This window comes from Chelonia mydas, chromosome 2 (assembly GCF_015237465.2).
Source record: "Chelonia mydas isolate rCheMyd1 chromosome 2, rCheMyd1.pri.v2, whole genome shotgun sequence".
NCBI lineage: Eukaryota > Metazoa > Chordata > Testudines > Cheloniidae > Chelonia > Chelonia mydas.
The window spans coordinates 192,672,527-192,689,584 of NC_057850.1; the positions used below are offsets into that span (position 1 = coordinate 192,672,527).

At 40.6% G+C, this 17,058-nt stretch overlaps 1 protein-coding gene across 1 annotated transcript in view; it reads right to left on the reverse strand.

Moving 5' to 3' along the window:
• The window catches only part of RARB (retinoic acid receptor beta), a 501,245-nt gene that overhangs the window by 476,353 nt on the left and 7,834 nt on the right, over positions 1-17,058 (reverse strand). The window contains 1 exon segment of the mRNA XM_043540918.1: positions 11,972-12,066. The gene's annotated coding sequence lies outside the window, so the exon portion shown is untranslated.

Sequence of the window (17,058 nt, forward strand, 5' to 3'; positions counted from 1 at the left end):
TCACCATATGATCTAATCTCATACAGAATAACGGAATTCAGTTCTTCAAGGTTGAAGTCTGTAGGTTGCTGGACGCAAGGCATTTGTGAGAGTGGCCCTTTGCCTCTAGAATTCATGCCTTATGGAAACATACCTGAGGGCAGGTTTCAGAGTAGCAGCCGTGTTAGTCTATATTCGCAAAAAGAAAAGGAGTACTAGTGGCACCTTACCCTCTGCCATGTACATTGGTCAAACTGGACAGTCTCTACGTAAAAGAATAAATGCACACAAATCAGAATTATTAATGTCAAGAATTATAACATTCATAAACCAGTCGGAGAACACTTCAATCTCTCTGGTCACTCGATTTCAGACCTAAAGGTCGCAATATTAGAACAAAAAGACTGCAAAAACAGACTCCAATGAGAGGCTGCTGAATTGGAATTAATTTGCAAACTGGATACAATTAACTTAGGCTTGAATAGAGACTGGGAGTGTATGGGTCATTACACAAAGTAAAACTATTTCCCCATGTTTATTTCCCCCACCCCCCACTGCTCCTCAGACATGCCTGTTAACTGCTGTAAATGGCCCACCTTGATTATGACTACAAAAGGTTTTCTCCCCCCCGCTCTCCTGCTGGTAATAGCTCATCTTAAGTGATCATTCTCCTTACAGTATGTATGATAACACCCATTTTTTCATGTTCTGTGTGTATATAAATCTCCTCACTGTATTTTCCACTGCATGCATCTGATGAAGTGAGCTGTAGCTCACGAAAGCTTATGCTCAAATAAATTGGTTAGTCTCTAAGGTGCCACTAGTACTCCTTTTCTTTATACTTGAGGACAAACATAATCATCTCTAGGCAAAGTGCCAAGACCTTTTGCCCAGGCCTTCCCAAATGATTTAACTCCTAACTAACTAATCAAATTAAAAACTCTAAAGCAACAGAAGTTCATCATGTTAGTTTCTCTTATTAAAATCACCTACTGTTCCAAGCCTTGCATGGGTGCCCAGATACACTATAAATATGTGCAGTAATAATAATCAAAGCATAATGTTGAATTCAATATTAATTCAGAGGGAAAGGTGCCGCCTTCGCTAAGCATTTACTGAGTCAACTCCTGGAGTTACTAGGTTTTCTTTAGGGATGTTCCATTTTTATTATACACAAACGAAGGCACTAGCACACTAAAGGACTAGCACACTAAAAAGAAAAACCAGACAGACAACAAACAAGGCAAAAAATTTCCTTGACCATAAATATTGTAAGAGTGGTAGATATAGAATTCCCTAAGGAGATGAGAACCAAGGAATTATTCCCTCAATTGATTCAATTAATTGTTGAACAGGGTGGATTGATTTAAATCATCAATTTTAATAATGATTTAAGCCAGCAAGCAGGAAGCCTTGTAAATCTTCTTTTGCATTTGTACAATTTAGTTATTTTCCTTAAAAAAGGTTAATTATCAGTGGTTGTTAACCACTAAAACATGTTGACTTGCAACTAAATACACCTTTTCCCACTAAATTTGGGATTTATTTTTGCCAACCAGGAGGATATGCTATCTGTACACAGCTATTTAAGCAATGATGTATCTTAACATACATTTATTCAGATTCTTAATTTTTAGAGTTTTATACTACAAAATAGTGAATGGCACATTTTTTATTTACTGTGTCAAGTGGCATCTGGATAAAAACAGGAATTCAATTAAACATGTACCAAAAACAGTATTCTAAAATTTTTTTTTAAGTTAAATAAAACTACCTTAAGTGTGCTTAAGAAAAAAGTTTATAAAAACATGTTTTGCATTTAAAACTAACCAATTATTAAACAAAGGAAGTATTTATTATCTGTAGTTAATGAAGTGAACTGATTGTTTCTGATCACCATGTCCTTCAAGATTTTAGACCTAGTCCTTTCACTATCATTTTTAGTCATAGATCAGAAGAGGAAAACAAGCTTTTTTCCTGGTTTTTAAACTCCCAATCAATCCATTTTGCAATACTGAATGAACTAGTTTGAACTGAACTAGTTGAATTAACGGATATGAAGAAAATATTTTCTCTGCATCTGCACAAGAGAGGCTACTGATGTCCAAAGCTGGTTTAGCACTTCACCAAACTCTGGAGTTCCAGGTTGTTAGCCAGTGATTTCCACTAGTTCAGTGATTTGACGTTCTTTAAAACTTCAGCAGCAACTACATACTGCCAGAATATTACAATATTTAATTTAAATTATTTTAATAGATTATAGTTAATGCCCTACTTGAACAGCGGGATGACTGTCCAAAAAGTGTGGCGGAGTTGTGGACAAGCCATGGAAAAATCGCAGAAAAGTAATAATGGACTTTATTACTTGCAGTAATAAGGTCCACGATTACTTTTCCATGATTTTCTGCTCTCAGACACCTGGGGCCGAGTGTGGGAGCCCCGGGCTGACAGTGGGGACTCCTGCTGTTGGCCACCTGCGGTCGACAGCAGCCATCCAGGGCTGAGAACAGGGGCTCCCACTGTCAGCCCCATGCAGGTCAGGGCTCCCAGTGCTGTCAAAACTGCGGTGAAAGCCTAATATCGTGGGATCAGCAGTATCATGGAATTAAGTAGGACCCTAATTATAGTAAATTTGGGCCTTAATACAGGTTGTCTCAATGTCTAATTAAATTATAAATAGTTTAATTTTTAAAAGAAAAATATATTTAATTTAAATTAAAATATCCAATTTTAAAAAATTTTAATCGATTTTTCCCACCCTGTTGAACAACTTGAACTTCAGTTTAATACACAGTACTGGGGATTAGATAGTTAAATATTTACATTGCATGAGGAGGCTTTGATATGAGTTGCTGTTACTTAAATCTGTGTGCTCTGTTTAGACAGTAGAACTGAAAATCCGTATTTGGGATTACGATTTAAAGGCAATGGCTGCTCCTGCCCAAGCTGTACCAGGATCAAGTCAAGAAGACCAACATCACAGAGAACCAAAATGTAATGCTGTCAGAGTTTCTACAGTCCAGTACTTAGATTTCTTGAAAACACGGAAAATATATTATTTTTCATTTTATAACAAGATGATGAAGGATGGTCTTACGTATAGAGAAGAAAAGTCTTTGAGCAAGGAGGAAGAATGGTTTTGTGATAAAGGCACAGGACTGGGAGTCAGGAGATCTGGCATGAATTTCCAGTTTTCTTGCAGATTTCTTCTGTGAACTTGGGCAATCACTTAATCTCTCTATGCCTCAATTCCCCATCCAAAAGAAAGGGATAATAATACTTCCCACCCTTGTCTGTCTATTTATCAGGGGGGTCTCATAAGAAATTTTTTGGCAGCCTCAGAGTGAAGCAACCAAATCTTGCTGGTGGCTGCTCTGACAATTTTTCCTAAAATACTTAATTAACCTTAGGGAAAACATATACATATGCACATATACATGTCCAAATCATTGTAATGTATGCAGGTTTTTATTGCAGACTCAATAATAAAAATAATGTACAGTTGTCTATTCTTTACTGGACCTAAACAGAACAGAAAAACAAACCGCTTTGTTTCAGAGTGGTAGCCGTGTTAGTCTGTATTCGCAAAAAAAAACCGAGGAGTCCTTGTGGCACCTTAGAGACTAACAAATTTATTTGAGCATAAGCTTTCATGAGCTAAAGCTCACTTCATCGGATGCATGCAGTGGAAAATACAGTAGGAAGATATATATATATACACACACAGAGAACATGAAAAAATGGGTGTTGCCATACCAATTGTAATGAGGCTAATCAATTAAGGTGGGCTATTATCAGTAGGAGAAAAAAAAACTTTTGTAGTGATAATCAGGATGGCCCATTTCAAACAGTTGACAAGACGGTGCGAGTAACAGTAGGGGGAAAATCAGCATGGTGAAATAGTTTTTACTTTGTGTAATGACCCATCCACTCCTAGTCTTTATTCAAGCCTAATTTAATGGTGTCCAGTTTGCAAATTAATTCCAATTCTGCAGTTTCTCGATGGAATCTGTTTTTGAAGTTTTTTGTTGAAGAATTGCCACTTTTAGGTTTGTAATCGAGTGACCAAAGAGATTGAAGTGTTCTCCGACTGGTTTTTGAATGTTATAATTCTTGATGTCTGATTTGTGTCCATTTATTCTTTTACGCAGAGACTGTCCGGTTTGGTCAATGTACATGGCAGAGGGGCATTGCTGGACCATGATGGCATATATCACATTGGTAGATGTGCAGGTGAACGAGCCCCTGATGGGGTGGCTAATGTGATTAGTTCCTATGATGGTGTCACTTGAATAAATACGTGGACAGAGTTGGCATCGGGCTTTGTTGCAAGGATAGGTTCCTGGGTTAGTGTTTTTGTTGTGTGGTGTGTGGTTGCTGGTGAGTATTTGCTTCAGGTTCGGGGGCTGTCTGTAAGCAAGGACTGGTCTGTCTCTCAAGATCTGTGAGAGTGAGGGATCATTTTTCAGGATAGGTTGTAGATCTTTGATGATGCGCTGGGGAGGTTTTAGTTGGGGGCTGAAGGCGACAGCTAGTGGCGTTCTGTTGTTTTCTTTGTTGGGCCTGTCCTATAGTAGGTGACTTCTGGGTACTCTTCTGGCTCTGTCAATCTGTTTTTTCACTTCAGCAGGTGGGTACTGTAGTTTTAAGAACACTTGATAGAGATCTTGTAGGTGTTTGTCTGAGAGATTGGAACAAATGCGGTTGTATCTTAGAGCTCGGCTGTAGACAATGCATCATGTGGTGTGTCTTGGATGGAAGCTGGAGGCATGTTGGTAAGTACAGCGATCAGTAGATTTCCAATATCGGGTGATGTTTATGTGACCATCGCTTATTAGCACAGTAGTGTCCAGGAAATGGACTGCTTGTGTGCATTGGTCTAGGCTGAGGTTGATGGTGGGATGGAAATTGTTGAAATCATGGTGGAATTCCTCAAGGGCTTCTTTTCCATGGGTCCAGATGATGAAGATGTCATCAATATAGCGCAAGTAGAGTAGGGGCATTAGGGGACGAGAGCTGAGGAAGCGTTGTTCTAAGTCAGCCATAAAAATGTTGGCATACTGTGGGGCCATGTGGGTACCCATAGCAGTGCCGCTGACTTGAAGGTATATATTGTCCCCAAATGTGAAGTAGTTGTGGGTGAGGACAAAGTCACAAAGTTCAGCCACCAGGTTTGCCGTGACATTATCGGGGATACTGTTCCTGACAGCTTGTAGTCCATCTTTGTGCGGAATGTTGGTGTAGAGGGCTTCTACATCCATAGTGGCCAGGAGGGTGTTTTCAGGAAGATCACCGATGGATTGTAGTTTCCTCAGGAAGTCAGTGGTGTCTCAAAGATAGCTGGGAGTGCTGGTAGCGCAGGGCCTCAGGAGAGAGTCCACGTAGCCAGACAATCCAGCTGTCAGGGTGCCAATGCCTGAGATGATGGGGCGTCCAGGATTCCCAGGTTTATGGATCTTTGGCCAATGTACATGGCAGAGGGGCACTGCTGGCACATGATGACACATATCACATTGGTAGATGTGCAGGTGAACGAGCCTCTGATGGTGTAGCTGATGTGATTAGGTCCTATGATGGTGTCCCTTGAATAGATATGTGAACAGAGTTGGCAATGGGCTTTGTTGCAAGGATAGGTTCCTGGGTTAGTGTTTTTGTTGTGTGGTTGCTGGCGAGTATTTGCTTCAGGTTGGGGGGCTGTCTGTAAGCGAGGACTGGCCTGTCTCCCAAGATCTGTGAGAGTGAGGGATTGTCCTTCCGGATAGGTTGTAGATCCTTGATGATGCACTGGAGAGGTTTTAATTGGTGGCTGAAGGGGCCGGCTAGTGGCGTTCTGTTATTTTCTTTGTTGGGCCTGTCCTGGAGTAGGTGACTTCTGGCTCTGTCAATCTTTGACATTACACAAAGTAAAAACTATTTCACCATGCTAATTTTTCCCCTACTGTTACTCACACCTTGTCAACCGTTTGAAATGGGCCATCCTGATTATCACTACAAAAGTTTTTTTTCTCCTGCTGATAATAGCCCACCTTAATTGATTAGTCTCCTTAGAGTTGGTATGGCAACACCCATTTTTTCATGTTCTCTGGGTATATACATCTTCCTACTGTATTTTCCACTGCATGCATCCGATGAAGTGGGTTTTAGCCCACAAAAGCTTATGCCCAAATAAATTTGTTAGTCTCTAAGGTGCCACAAGTACTCCTCGTTTTTGTTTTTTTAAAGTGCTTTGCACGTTCTTGTCTCTTTTTGTTGTTTCTTTTGCTTTTTTTGGTTGCCTTTTTTTTTTTTTAAAGACTTGATAGCTAGTAAGTCTGTTTCTGTGAAAAGTGATATTTGTATGTTTGTTAACACTGCTTTCTTCTCCCGCCCCAGCCTAATCACCGCCCAGGAGGCCCTGACCACCTGAAAAGTCCCTGATGGACACATTTGAGAAACACTGATTTAGATTGTAAACTCTGCAGGGTAGTGACTATATGCTTGCAAAGTGCCTACAACAATGGGGTACTGATTAGTAGAGCCCTGCAAATCTGCAGCTATCCACTTTATATCCACTGATATCTGCATCCGCGGATGCGGATATCCATGGACCATTTTTGCAGAACATGGGTCAGATGCAGATACAAATTTTGTATCCACACAGGGCTCTACTGGTCAGTTGGGACCCATAGGAACAATCATAATTCAAATTTATAATAATCATCATAATAATACAAAACTTTATGGACTTCTGTGATTCCTTTATCAGTCCATCCTATGAAAGCTATCTGACATCAACTCCACTTTCAGAAAATAATTTTAACGCTTACAAGATGCACATGGAGCCCCATTCAAGGATACTATTAGTTGTAAAATATTATTATAATGTTAGACAGCATGGTAATATTCAGAGCATTATAATTATGTAGACTAAGCTATATGACTCATTTTAATTGTACATCAATCATTCTAAGCCTTATGTAGGACACTAGAAAGTTTAATACTCTACTATAGTATACTCCATCAGGCACATTTGTTGGAGTGTTTCATGAGATACAGACACTGAGCCAAATTCATCCATAATGTATTTCAATTGAAGTCTATTGAATATGACCCATCAAAACTAAAATTTTTAAAAAGTTATTGACATAAAATATTTAAATAATGTTAAAAACTTAAATGTTCAATTATATCAAGAATATTTTAAAACACCCAGATTTTTTCCTTGGTCTCATCTATGGAACTATAAAATCTCATTAGTTTGAATGACTGCATGGCAGCAAATAAGAGCATGTGGTTTATAAAACTCACGTAAAAAGCTTTGGGTATGGGTGGACTTGTCCTATAATGTTCCTTAAAACATTTTATCAGCATTCATCAACATCCAGAATAAAGGCCAGATTCTGAACCCCGTAAGCATGCAAGGTTGCAATTAGCTGGAAGAGTGGGTCTATTGGCTCCTATGAGACTACTCACAAGAGTAACTACTTACCAATGGGACTAAAGTGTTCACAATCTGTCTCTTTGGGAGGTTTCTATTTGAAGCTATGTTATTATTTATTTTTCTGTTTTTAAAAAATGGACTATATTACTTTTGTATACAATTAAATATCAGCTCTATATGCAGTAGAACTAATGCCGTTGACAACTCTCAAAACTGCCAGTATGACTATCTCCAGAACAGAATTTTCAGAACATCTGCTTTTAGACTAGAGGGCAGAAATAAAAAGCTAAAGTCTACGCTGACGTAAATGGGCACAACTCCACTAAAATCAGTAGTGTCACACCTGTTTACTTCCTCCAGGGCTGAACTGGCCCAAAGTTTCTATTGTGCGACTTCATTTTGCTAACATAGAAATGTTTAAAATGGTTCAATATAATTGCCCACAATACAGTAATATTGACTTCTGTGCAAATTTCTGAGGAAGACATCTTGCTATTTACTAATCATATAATCATCTTGCAGACAAAACGCTACATTAAAAAATATTTAGGTTGCAAAGTCAAGCAGTTAGGAAATGTCAGATTTACAGTTGCCTGTGCCATCTTAATTTTGCCCCGTTATCCAACAATCTTGTGCAATAAATGCAGCCGGAGTCCTGTGGAAACAGCAGCATGGGATTACATAATTAAGATGACTGCATTGTAACACACATGGAGTAGAAGTTATCCAGGCAATCATAAATCTGACACTTCTCAGCTATTAAGTGCTTGACTTTGCAACCTAAATAATGTTTTTAAATGTAATTTTGGATGTATTTCTAGATTGTTTCACAGAACATGGTAAACACAAACTATACTATGCACAACTGTGACAATACCCCAGCTTCCTAATTGCACATCACCACCAGAATTTGAACCCTCAACACAGGACAGGTCCTACCTAAACTACCACACTAGCAGTATCAGCTACCAGCAGGAGAAGGCTGCTTACCAGAGTGAAAGATAAACTGCTGAGTTCAAGTGCTAGGCTGGGCAGCAGCGAGGGAAACGCAAAGCATCCTACTTTGCTCTCTTAAGGCACCACCTCAAACTCCCCGGTATGGGATGGTGCTTTGGGAGGAAGAGGTAGTAAATGAGCCCATATGCTTGGCCCATTACACCTGGTAGAGTATCTTCTATTTTAGCAACAGTGTGACCTCAGCTTTGGAATGGTCATTGACTTTGGGAGGCTGCAGAAATTTTCCTAAAGAACACAAGTAAAAGATCAAAAATGGTGATTTTTAAACTCTTTATACCTTAGTCAAATCTCAGAGGAAATTCATTTGACAAAGAATAGGCACTTCTGTACTCAAGAGATTCCCCCTGCTAAATATCATGAACTACTGCAAACAGTGAAGGGATGAGGCCTCATCAAAAGAAAAGATCACAAGAATCCTTTATAATAGAAAGTTAGGCAACTTAAGTACAGGAGTCTCTACTAGCTTCCTTCATATTTAATATAGCTGTACTGAACTATGTACATCTGTGCTGATGACAATGGCCCAGATTCTCAAAGGTATTTGGGCACCTAACTCCCATTGACTTCAATGGGACTTAAGGGCCTAAATGTGATTAAGGATCTGGACCAAAATATGTTGTCGTCATTCTAATAATGAAAATTTCCTTTAGCCTATTTATTGTTTTACTGCTGTTGGCTGTAAAAAAAACAAAACAAAAAAAACCCCAAAGCATTGTAGATTGTGTTTCTATTACTTAGTATTCTTGAGAATTTGGATCCAGGGTGTTACAGCTCATTGACCATTTCTGAGGATCCAGCTAAGCTAATTTGTAATATTTGATTCTAAATGGCAGGGTGTCCACACAAGATGCGTAAATGTCTCTTCAATAAATGCAGCACTGATTTTATTTTAGCCTTTTATCAAGCCAGACAGTTCAACAGTTTGTGAGAAAATAGGAAACTGAAAGGGGATGACTGTCTTCAGACCAAATTCAGAGTTTTAAATTATCAAGTGAATCATGTGAGTAGAATTATAAGCCATTAAAATGAGCTTAACATATGTTGATATTTTAGGATTAGATTCAATAAAAACTCTTCCAGTTTTCCTACTGTAAAAATCTGTGCATAACCCCACAAGCCTTAAAAACAAATCTGTTTTGGCTTTTAAATTGGCTGGAATTTAAAAAAAAAACCCTCTAGTTATGAGATGAAAGCCTTGTATAATGAATGTACATTACCAGAAAATCCTAAAAATGAAGCTCATAAACGGCCCATACACTCCATGGTTCTTTGCTTGTAGAATTCATTCTTTGCCATTGAACATAAGCTATCATATTTTGATTATGAAAATGAGAAAGTTTTTGGATTCTAGCCCTTATAGTTGTGAAAATAGCCTGGAAAATAAGAACAGAGCATACAAGGATGCAGTGTTGGCTTCCTGAGTTTGCAGAAAGCCTAAAGTAACTCACAGGCATGAGCTGCCCCCTTCATTACAAAGCGATGTTAACTATGAAACCTAAAGATGACCATTAAATATCAAGGTGGGTAAGGTAATGTCTTTTATTGGACCAACTTCTGTTGGTGGAAGAGAAAAGCTTTCGAGCTACACAGAGCTCTTCTTCAGCTCTAGACAAAATTTTCCAGACCTGAAAAGCTCTGAGCAGCTTAGAATCTTGTTTTCCACCATCAGAAGTTGGTCCAATAAAAGATATTACCGCCTCCACCTTGTCTCTCTCATATCCTGGGACTGACATGATTATAACAACACTCCAAATATTAAATTAGTTAACACGATTAACAATTTCACTGCAGGTTATTTTTCAGATATGTCCAGATACTGTGCCTCCCCAGCTGCCAAACCCTCCAACTTCCCCCCTTGACGCCTGCTACAGTGCAGTAAAGTATTTTTCACAAAGGGTTCTGTGGCACACTGGAAACTGAAATTGTGGGTACAGTATTAAATAAAATGAATTTAATATCAAAAAATGACTCTCAGGCTGTTACTGACAGTATTATTCCGTTTCAGCTTTAATTTAATAAAGCCTCAATTTTTAAAATGTCACTGAAGCTCCCACCAAATTTCTACCAGCAGGCACCAAAACCTAGGGATCTTTCAGACTTTAGGTCCAACTTGCTGTGTAGTACATGGACCTTGTTTATATACATCATTATCAAAGAACATTTTTTTTTCCCCCACTGTGGCAATAACATCACAGACATTTCAGGAAAACTGATTTTTGAAAGCGAGAGGTCTACTGCCGTCCATATGTTATTTGATCTAACAGAAAAATAGAGGCGTGTAAAACTACTTTGTTTTTATTTAGGCTAAATCATGCTCTTATGGGACATGCTTAGGCAGAAGAAAGGAAGACATGCAACTGGCACTTGAGACACAATGCTAGTGCAAAGTTGCCAAAAATACAGAGCAGGGAGTATGTTTGCGCTACCATGAGCAAGACCAGCATGCATTCCTCAACCACTGCCAGCTGGCACACTCTGCTGAATGCACAATATTCACTAGGCAGCCTGGAGGACTGGATGTATATCTTAACCCTCGACCATGCTCCCATGGGGATGTGTATGCAAGCTCGCCTCCCAGCTCAAAGAAATCCTGCCTGCCTTCTGGTGCAAGAAAGAGAAGCCTCCCTACTCTCTTCTTTCCACCAAGCAACAGGACCAATACACGACAGAGATCTTCAGGGCAAATCATATTCTTCCCCCTGACCACAACGGTACTGTCAGCCGAGTCTCAAAGGGCAGCAGAGCTACAACTATTCCATTGCACACAGACGGCCCACGAACAGTGGCCTCCTGGGCCCCTGCCCACCATGAAGATTCATGATGGGGAATAGGAGTGGCAAGGATGGTGGCCAGTGGTCTACAAACTATACTGTTTCACTAGGTAAAGCCCATGAGTAGAGGGTGGAAGAGAACCAAAGCCACTGCTACGGCTCAGAGGCTGCGGAGAACAGCTACAGAGTAGCTGACTGTTCTGTGCACTGGATGTGGTTTGGGTGGGAGGGGGATTCTGTCCCCTCCAACCATTATGCAGGTCCCCTGGGTTTTGCACAGGCAATGGGAACTTGCCCTACTGAGTAATAGGCAATAGGAGTTCTTGTTGATTCTTGTTAATTCTCACATTCAAAAATGTTTCTCTTATTTCCAGTGACATTACCTGTTGCTAAATGTGTAGTTATTTCAAGCTTACTTTTATCTGTAGGGAAAAAAACACACTCTTATCAACATACAGTACAACTATTTCCTATTGATTTTCAAAGTATAATATGTAAAGTGGGTGTAAACCAACAGTGAGGCATTTTTTGCTTTTAGAGAGCTCAGCGGATACAGTTTGCATTGGTGTTTCCCCTGTGCAGTGCTCTTTTTGGTAACTTTTTGCTAACTCTTCAAAACAAATCCACTCTTTTAGATTTCCGTATCTTTCTGGCTGACAGCTTCCTGTCACAGACAGAATGGCTCTACAGGAGGAAATGTACCAAGAGCTGCCTTGCAAAGGGCATGTCACCAATTATGACTGTAACTATTTCCAAGGGATTTTGAAAATAAATCCTAACTTACCTCTTTAATTCTACCTTCGCACCTGGGAACTGGAAGCAAGTCCCTGGGAAGTTGACTCTGGAGTTAACTTCTTGTACTTGGGAGAGTTTAAAATCCTGGAAAAGGAGAGAACTGTTAGAGTTGAACTCCAACAAAATATGGCAGGGATTTTAAGCATGTCCAACATACCCATAGTAAAAGTAAACGAAGAGCTCAGTGGTACCCTTGCTCCCCTCTCCTTCCTGACCCCTCAGAATACCCTCTACAGGTGTTTGAGGCAATTTCACCTTCACAATTTTGGAGGGAACAGGCTAGAGGAATAGCCCTGTGAACCACGCAGGAAATCTTAGCGCATGTTAACGATCATCAAAATCCACATTAACACATGCTGCTTTCCCCACAGCTGAAGGGGGTTTCAAGGTACCTGTCAGCAGAATCGAGGATATAAAAGAATTTCACCTTTTAAAAAATGAAGTTAAACAACATAAATAAATGCACTGCTGTTTCACTGACTCAGCCAACAGACAGGGCAAGCGGGCTAAGAGTAAATAGAACTGTACTTTCCCCCTCTTTAGTCCCAAACTCCTGTCCGTGCCAGCACCATCACCGCTTTAGCTCAGACTTTACTAGGCATTCAGCAACTGCATTCACAAAGGTCTCTCTCCTATCTTTAAATAGGTTTTTTCCTGAGAAACTAAGCTGAGTGTTGAACAAACGAAGTGCTCTGCCTCCTAGCCCACCTCTTGAGACAGACAAGATTGGTTTGATAACACTTCTCTATTGACATGCCACAGAATACACCAAGTCACTGATATTCTATTTAATAATATCAACAAGGCACCAGGTTCAACAACAGCCAACAAAGAAAAAACCCAGAAGGATTTTCATAAAACCACAAATCTGGTTAATCTCAGCGCGGCCAACTCCCATGATTTTATTGTAAATCTAGCGCTATTTGGTGTTTCTCTTAAAGCCCCAGCTCCACAAATGTTGTAATTACAAGAAAACCTCAGCTTTCATTTAAAAAGAAAAGCACATTTCTAACCCCTGTGGTTGTGAAGAAAAACTTGAAAATGTGACTGGAAAGTAACCCAAGACTCAAAAGCCAGAAAGTAACTCAAAAGAATTCCAAATTTCTTCAATGTCATGATTTTGAAGCCAGTCTCATGATTTGGGGGGGCCATGACTCATGGTTTTGAACACCTAAAAATATAAGAGCGGCCATACTGGGCCAGACAAAAGGTCCATCTAGCCCAGTATCCTCTCTTCCAATAGTGGCCAATGCCAGGTGCCCAAGAGGGAATGAACAGAACAGGTAATCACCAAGTGACCCATCCCTTTGCCCATTCCCAGCTTCTGGCAAACAGAGGCTAGGGACACCATCCCTGCCCATCCTGGCTAGTAGCCATTGATGGACCTATCCTCCATAAATTTATCTAGTTCTTTTTTGAACCCTGTTATAGTCTTGGCCTTCATAACATCCTCTGGCAAGGAGTTCCACAGGTTGGCTGTGCGGTGTGTGAAGAAATACTTCCTTTTGTTTGTTTGTTTTAAACCTGCTGCCTATTAATTTCATTTGGTGGCCCCTAGTTCTTGTGTTATGAGAAGGAGTAAATAACACTTCCTTATTTATTTTCTTCACACATGATTTTATAGACCTCTATCATATCTCCCCTTAGTTGTTTCTTTTCCAAGCTGAAAAGTCCCAGTCTTGTTAATCTCTCCTCATACGGCAGCCATTCCATTCCCTTAATCATTTTTGTTGCCCTTTACTGAACCTTTTCCAAGTCCAATATATCCTTTTTGAGATGGGGCAACCACATCTGCAAGCAGTATTCAAGATGTGGGCATACCATGGATTTATATAGAGGCAATATGATATTTTCTGTCTTATTATATATCCCTTTCTTAATGATTCCTAACATTCTGTTTGCTTTTTTGACTGCCGCTGCACATTGAGTGGATGTTTTCAGAGAACTATCCACAATGACTCCAAGATCTCTTTTTTGAATGGTCACAGCTAATTGAGACCCCATCATTTTATATGTACAGTTGGTATTATGTTTTGCAATGTGCATTACTGACCTGGGGTCACAATGCTCTGGAACACATACTGTTAAGGATAACAATAATTTTAAAGACGCACAGCTCACAGTAAGGGGCAGCGTAGAGCTTCAGCCCCTTCTCCCCTCCCAGAGGGGGCACCAAAAGTCAGTTTTCCTTTGGGAACTCCCCATGCACATAGGAAAAACATGCCCACTAATACATCCCAGTATGGGATGCAGCCAGCTCCCCTTTATGTGCCAGTCCCATTCAATGAGCCAAGGCAGGAGAGCAGTTTGGGGGAGTAGAGAAACTGAAGCTTCTGCATCCCTCAGAGTAAAGACTGCAGTTCACCCTAGTCTTTATAAAGGCTATGTAATGGAAGGAACGGCATTGGAAAGAATCTTTGAGCCCCCTCCCTGGGCCTAGCATACATCCTCAGAAAGGCCTGGCAGGATCCGGTCCATAGATAATGAGGAACTCTGCACAGAAGATTTATCACGCTAAAATGACAGCCTCCCATGAAAGGCACCTACTTACAATGCAATCAGGCGAGAGTAACAACTTCCTTTGTCACTCTCGGTCTTTCTGAAAAACTGACCTGGATTCCCAACCTTTCAGCCCAAATCATACCTAACATCGGGGCCATAGATCAGTGTTCACGTTGCATTCCCAATCAGCACCCGGCTGGGGACGGGGAAGTTAATGATCCAACCAGCTGACCAAATTCGGTGATGAATCCTGGTCATGTACTACCTGAGCACGTGGCACATATTCTAAGAAGATGCCTAATATACTTAACCTATGTTCCAGTAATTCTGTACAGTGTCACGTACTACATGTACTAAAAAGTGTGATATTGTTTGTGTGCATTTTCCCCCATCTACATATATTTTACACTGAATTAAATGGGAAGACTATAAGAAAAATTACACTCATTGCCCAGGAGCATTATACACTGCCTTGTGTTGCAGCATCTTTGGAGAATGGACCATATATGCAGTACACACTCCTTCAATTATCCAGATACTTTTTTGTTTGAATATAATAAAGTTCATTATTCTCATGGCTTATGAGCTATTTGGTCATCTCTAACTCACGAAGACATTCTAGGGCAGAGGTTCTCAAACAGTGGTCTACGGACCACTGAGCTCCATTCAGGTGGTCCTAGTTCCCTCTAAGGTGCACGCCTGGGTGGCTGCACACGAGAGAATGAAGGCCCACCCACCATGCGCAGGCATGGTTCTACTATTTAGGTTCCTGGACCTTGGAGAAGACGCACATGTAAGGGGAGGGTGGCGGCCTTGGGAGGAATAGGGGGTAGGTAGGAGAGGACAGTGGGGTGAGAAGAGGGGGTGGGGGGGGAATTTGGGATGTGCAGGGCTACGGTGGCCAGAGAAAGGTGACTTTCCCCAGCTCAGGGGCTGCCGCAGCTGGGGAGAGATCCACCCCCCTCCGTCCCAGCCCCAGCTCGAGGGCTACTGTGGCGTGGGAGAGACCCCCCTCCTTCCATCCCAGCCCCAGCTCGGGGGCTACCGCAGCAGGGAAGAGACCCCACATCTATTGCATTAGAAAGGTAAGACTACCAATATTAAAATATGAGTTGTGTGCTTTTATTTGTAGAACAAAAAAAGTTAATTACATTTTTTTTAATTTGGCGCTTTTATCCAAAGTGCTTTACAATAGTTAACTAATGGTACAAACAACATTTGGAAAGATCATTAAGTGGTCCGCCAAGACCCTCAGCAATTTTCAAGTGGTCCACGAAAAAAAAGTTTGAGAACCACTGGTCTAGGGCATTTAACTTCCAGTGAAGTCAATGGAAGCCCCATACAAGCGTCCAAGGCAAGAAATTTTGTACATAAGCACAGACCTCTCCAGGACAGTATTTTTAAAACTGAAGTGAAGAAGTGAAAAACATGCAGAAAGAAAAGAAAATTAATGTGGTTTTGAACGTTGCCATACAACTTCCTGTGTTTGACCTCATAAAGAATAAAAAAAGACATATGATCTGTAACTTCCTCTGAGTTTTCTTTGATCTCTGGATGGAAAACTTAAAAAGCAGACTTTCTTATTAGCTGCTGCTGGGTTTTTTGTTTGTTTAATTAAATTCCCTAATAATCTTTAATGTTATAACATCTATCTATATATACACAGATATTATGGGCTTAATCATACCCTCCTGCAGAAAGACAAACAGGTTTCTAAGGTATTATGATATCAAGGAATGGATTGAATAATATTCTGATGGAGTGGCCTCTACATGTCCACTGAATAGACAGAGAACTGCAGGGATTCTAGAGACAAAGCAAACTTGTGCATCTGTTGGGAGGGAAGGCAAAGGGAGGAGGATTAGAGATCAGAAAAAGAGGACAGTGCCAGTTCAAAGCAAAAAATCAACTAAGCATATTTTGTTGCAGAATCTCAATGGCCTTCAGCCCAAGGGCCAAAGCTGCCCTGTGGAAGAAAAGCATTAAAAATTAAAAATTGCAGTGGCCTTTTGTATTCAGCTGAACTTCCAAATGGCTAAAACAGATTCCCCTGTAATGTTTTGCCCAGTCATTGTACTCCTAGCTGCATTGGATCAAAGTTTTTAAACTCCATTTTGGCCTCATCCTGATCAACCAGTCAACAGTGCCCTTGTTGCCAAGAAGGCCAACGGCATTTTGGGCTGTATAAGTAGGGGCATTGCCAGCAGATCGAGGGACGTGATCCTTCCCCTCTATTCGACATTGGTGAGGCCTCATCTGGAGTACTGTGTCCAGTTTTGGGCCCCACACTACAAGAAGGATGTGGAAAAATTGGAAAACGTCCAGCGGAGGGCAACAAAAATGATTAGGGGACTGGAATACATGATTTATGAGGAGCGGCTGAGGGAACTGGGATTGTTTAGTCTGCAGAAGAGAAGAATGAGGGGGGGATTTGATAGCTGCTTTCAGCTACCTGAAAGGGGGTTCCAAAGAGGATGGATCTTCTAGACTGTTCTCAGTGGTAGCAGATGACAGAACGAGGAGTAATGGCCTCAAGTTGCAGTGGGAGAGGTTTAGGTTGGATATTAGGAAAAA